Source organism: Pelobates fuscus, chromosome 10, assembly GCF_036172605.1.
Source record: "Pelobates fuscus isolate aPelFus1 chromosome 10, aPelFus1.pri, whole genome shotgun sequence".
Taxonomy (NCBI): domain Eukaryota; kingdom Metazoa; phylum Chordata; class Amphibia; order Anura; family Pelobatidae; genus Pelobates; species Pelobates fuscus.
Genome location: NC_086326.1, coordinates 152,935,634 through 152,942,713, shown reverse-complemented (window position 1 = coordinate 152,942,713; position 7,080 = coordinate 152,935,634). Strand labels below are relative to the sequence as shown.

The 7,080-nt window shown below is 18.1% G+C and overlaps 1 protein-coding gene across 1 annotated transcript in view; it reads right to left on the bottom strand.

Moving 5' to 3' along the window:
- LOC134575162 (zinc finger protein 250-like) overlaps positions 1-7,080 on the bottom strand; it is a 752,315-nt gene that overhangs the window by 741,973 nt on the left and 3,262 nt on the right. The gene's annotated exons all lie outside the window — the stretch shown is intronic.

Below are 7,080 nucleotides of genomic sequence, written 5' to 3'. Positions count from 1 at the left end.
AAATATAACCATAACATAAAATTAATTTATAATAGAATTGAGTAATGTCTGCATTTAGAAAGTCTGCCATGAATTTGTCCCATTGATGAGACTAGCTATATCATTGTACGGACATCTTTCTGTAGCCTAACAATATATAGTAAGAGTTGCAGATAAAGACTCACCAGTCGTTTGCAGAAGACAGAAAGAAAGACACGGAGGGGACAAGCTCCACTCTGGCAACATAGCAAATATTTATTTCTGACTGCTAATTATTTTAGTTTCTTTCTAAACCAGCTTCACATGCAACCAATACATTTGATGTTTCTGTCTAGATATCTATAGCATGGTACAGCAGGTTACTATAATCAGCTAGAGCAGACTTTGCTGAGTAATTAATACATTTATTAAATATAAGAGTCCGTTGGTTATCATAGATAACGAGAGGTATATGGAGCTGTACCCCTACCCCCGTTTTTGGGAGAGAGCTGCATGTTTTCCATCAGCTGTAGTTTGATAAATTTATAACATATACTATAATAATATAATAATATAGAGCTATATGACATACTATAATAATATAATATAGAGCTATATGACATACTATTATAATATAATAATATAATATAGAGCTATTTGTCATACTATAATAATATAATAATATAGAGCTATATGACAAACTATAATAATATAATATAGAGCTATATGACAAACTATAATAATATAATATAGAGCTATATGACATACTATAATAATATAATAATATAATATAGAGCTATATGACATACTATAATAATATAATAATATAATATAGAGCTATATGTCATACTATAATAATATAATAATATAATATAGAGCTATATGACATACTATAATAATATAATAATATAATATAGAGCTATATGACATACTATAATAATATAATATAATATAGAGCTATAAGACATACTATAATAATATAATAATATAATATTGAGCTATAAGACATACTATAATAATATAATAATATAATATAGAGCTATATGACATCCTATAATAATATAATATAGAGCTATATGACATCCTATAATAATATAATATAGAGCTATATGACATCCTATAATAATATAATATAGAGCTATATGACATACTATAATAATATAATATAGAGCTATATGACATACTATAATAATATAATAATATAATATAGAGCTATATGACATACTATAATAATATAATATAGAGCTATATGACATACTATAATAATATAATAATATAATATAGAGCTATATGACATACTATAATAATATAATAATATAATATAGAGCTATAAGACATACTATAATAATATAATAATATAATATAGAGCTATAAGACATACTATAATAATATAATAATATAATATAGAGCTATATGACATGCTATAATAATATAATATAGAGCTATATGACATGCTATAATAATATAATAATATAATATAGAGCTATATGACATGCTATAATAATATAATAATATAGAGCTATATGACATACTATAATAATATAATATAGAGCTATATGACATACTATAATAATATAATATAGAGCTATATGTCATACTATAATAATATAATAATATAATATAGAGCTATATGTCATACTATAATAATATAATATAGAGCTATATGACATGCTATAATAATATAATAATATAATATAGAGCTATATGTCATACTATAATAATATAATATAGAGCTATATGACATACTATAATAATATAATATAGAGCTATATGACATACTATAATAATATAATATAGAGCTATATGACATACTATAATAATATAATAATATAATATAGAGCTATATGACATACTATAATAATATAATAATATAATATAGAGCTATATGACATGCTATAATAATATAATAATATAATATAGAGCTATATGACATGCTATAATAATATAATATAGAGCTATATGACATGCTATAATAATATAATAATATAATATAGAGCTATATGACATACTATAATAATATAATATAGAGCTATATGACATACTATAATAATATAATATAGAGCTATATGACATACTATAATAATATAATATAGAGCTATATGACATACTATAATAATAATATAATATAGAGCTATATGTCATACTATAATAATATAATAATATAATATAGAGCTATATGTCATACTATAATAATATAATATAGAGCTATATGACATGCTATAATAATATAATAATATAATATAGAGTTATATGACATACTATAATAATATAATAATATAATATAGAGCTATATGTCATACTATAATAATATAATATAGAGCTATATGACATGCTATAATAATATAATAATATAATATAGAGCTATATGACATACTATAATAATATAATATAGAGCTATATGACATGCTATAATAATTTAATAATATAATATAGAGCTATATGACATACTATAATAATATAATAATATAAAATAGAGCTATATGACATGCTATAATAATATAATATAGAGCTATATGACATACTATAATAATATAATAATATAATATAGAGCTATATGACATACTATAATAATATAATAATATAATATAGAGCTATATGACATACTATAATAATATAATATAGAGCTATATGACATGCTATAATAATATAATAATATAATATAGAGCTATATGTCATGCTATAATAATATAATAATATAATATAGAGCTATATGACATACTATAATAATATAATAATATAATATAGAGCTATATGACATACTATAATAATATAATATAGAGCTATATGTCATACTATAATAATATAATATAGAGCTATATGACATACTATAATAATATAATAATATAATATAGAGCTATATGACATACTATAATAATATAATATAGAGCTATATGAAATACTATAATAATATAATAATATAATATAGAGCTATAAGACATACTATAAGAATATAATAATATAATATAGAGCTATATGACATACTATAATAATATAATATAGAGCTATATGTCATACTATAATAATATAATATAGAGCTATATGACATACTATAATAATATAATAATATAATATAGAGCTATATGACATACTATAATAATATAATATAGAGCTATATGACATACTATAATAATATAATAATATAATATAGAGCTATATGACATACTATAATAATATAATAATATAATATAGAGCTATATGACATACTATAATAATATAATATAGAGCTATATGTCAAACTATAATAATATAATATAGAGCTATATGACATACTATAATAATATAATATAGAGCTATATGACATACTATAATAATATAATAATATAATATAGAGCTATATGACATACTATAATAATATAATATAGAGCTATATGACATGCTATAATAATATAATAATATAATATAGAGCTATATGTCATGCTATAATAATATAATAATATAATATAGAGCTATATGACATGCTATAATAATATAATAATATAATATAGAGCTATATGACATGCTATAATAATATAATAATATAATATAGAGCTATATGACATGCTATAATAATATAATAATATAATATAGAGCTATATGACATACTATAATAATATAATATAGAGCTATATGACATACTATAATAATATAATATAGAGCTATATGTCATACTATAATAATATAATAATATAATATAGAGCTATATGTCATACTATAATAATATAATATAGAGCTATATGTCATACTATAATAATATAATAATATAATATAGAGCTATATGACATACTATAATAATATAATAATATAATATAGAGCTATATGACATGCTATAATAATATAATAATATAATATAGAGCTATATGACATGCTATAATAATATAATATAGAGCTATATGACATGCTATAATAATATAATAATATAATATAGAGCTATATGACATACTATAATAATATAATATAGAGCTATATGACATACTATAATAATAATATAATATAGAGCTATATGTCATACTATAATAATATAATAATATAATATAGAGCTATATGTCATACTATAATAATATAATATAGAGCTATATGACATGCTATAATAATATAATAATATAATATAGAGTTATATGACATACTATAATAATATAATAATATAATATAGAGCTATATGTCATACTATAATAATATAATATAGAGCTATATGACATGCTATAATAATATAATAATATAATATAGAGCTATATGACATACTATAATAATATAATATAGAGCTATATGACATGCTATAATAATTTAATAATATAATATAGAGCTATATGACATGCTATAATAATATAATAATATAATATAGAGCTATATGTCATACTATAATAATATAATATAGAGCTATATGACATACTATAATAATATAATATAGAGCTATATGACATACTATAATAATATAATATAGAGCTATATGAAATACTATAATAATATAATAATATAATATAGAGCTATAAGACATACTATAAGAATATAATAATATAATATAGAGCTATATGACATACTATAATAATATAATATAGAGCTATATGTCATACTATAATAATATAATATAGAGCTATATGACATACTATAATAATATAATAATATAATATAGAGCTATATGACATACTATAATAATATAATATAGAGCTATATGACATACTATAATAATATAATAATATAATATAGAGCTATATGACATACTATAATAATATAATAATATAAAGCTATATGACATACTATAATAATATAATATAGAGCTATATGTCATACTATAATAATATAATATAGAGCTATATGACATACTATAATAATATAATATAGAGCTATATGACATACTATAATAATATAATAATATAATATAGAGCTATATGACATACTATAATAATATAATATAGAGCTATATGACATGCTATAATAATATAATAATATAATATAGAGCTATATGTCATGCTATAATAATATAATAATATAATATAGAGCTATATGACATGCTATAATAATATAATAATATAATATAGAGCTATATGACATGCTATAATAATATAATAATATAATATAGAGCTATATGACATGCTATAATAATATAATAATATAATATAGAGCTATATGACATACTATAATAATATAATATAGAGCTATATGACATACTATAATAATATAATATAGAGCTATATGTCATACTATAATAATATAATAATATAATATAGAGCTATATGTCATACTATAATAATATAATATAGAGCTATATGTCATACTATAATAATATAATAATATAATATAGAGCTATATGACATACTATAATAATATAATAATATAATATAGAGCTATATGACATGCTATAATAATATAATATAGAGCTATATGACATGCTATAATAATATAATATAGAGCTATATGACATGCTATAATAATATAATAATATAATATAGAGCTATATGACATACTATAATAATATAATATAGAGCTATATGACATACTATAATAATAAGATAATATAGAGCTATATGTCATACTATAATAATATAATAATATAATATAGAGCTATATGTCATACTATAATAATATAATATAGAGCTATATGACATGCTATAATAATATAATAATATAATATAGAGTTATATGACATACTATAATAATATAATAATATAATATAGAGCTATATGTCATACTATAATAATATAATATAGAGCTATATGACATGCTATAATAATATAATAATATAATATAGAGCTATATGACATACTATAATAATATAATATAGAGCTATATGACATGCTATAATAATTTAATAATATAATATAGAGCTATATGACATACTATAATAATATAATAATATAAAATAGAGCTATATGACATGCTATAATAATATAATATAGAGCTATATGACATACTATAATAATATAATAATATAATATAGAGCTATATGACATACTATAATAATATAATAATATAATATAGAGCTATATGACATACTATAATAATATAATATAGAGCTATATGACATGCTATAATAATATAATAATATAATATAGAGCTATATGTCATGCTATAATAATATAATATAATATAGAGCTATATGACATACTATAATAATATAATAATATAATATAGAGCTATATGACATACTATAATAATATAATATAGAGCTATATGTCATACTATAATAATATAATATAGAGCTATATGACATACTATAATAATATAATAATATAATATAGAGCTATATGACATACTATAATAATATAATATAGAGCTATATGAAATACTATAATAATATAATAATATAATATAGAGCTATAAGACATACTATAAGAATATAATAATATAATATAGAGCTATATGACATACTATAATAATATAATATAGAGCTATATGTCATACTATAATAATATAATATAGAGCTATATGACATACTATAATAATATAATAATATAATATAGAGCTATATGACATACTATAATAATATAATATAGAGCTATATGACATACTATAATAATATAATAATATAATATAGAGCTATATGACATACTATAATAATATAATAATATAATATAGAGCTATATGACATACTATAATAATATAATATAGAGCTATATGTCATACTATAATAATATAATATAGAGCTATATGACATACTATAATAATATAATAATATAATATAGAGCTATATGACATACTATAGTAATATAATATAGAGCTATATGTCATGCTATAATAATATAGTAATATAATATATAGCTATATGACATACTATAATAATATAATATAGAGCTATATGTCATGCTATAATAATATAATAATATAATATAGAGCTATATGACATACTATAATAATATAATAATATAATATAGAGCTATATGACATGCTATAATAATATAATAATATAATATAGAGCTATATGACATACTATAATAATATAATAATATAATATAGAGCTATATGACATACTATAATAATATAATATAGAGCTATATGTCATGCTATAATAATATAGTAATATAATATATAGCTATATGACATACTATAATAATATAATATAGAGCTATATGTCATGCTATAATAATATAATAATATAATATAGAGCTATATGACATACTATAATAATATAATAATATAATATAGAGCTAT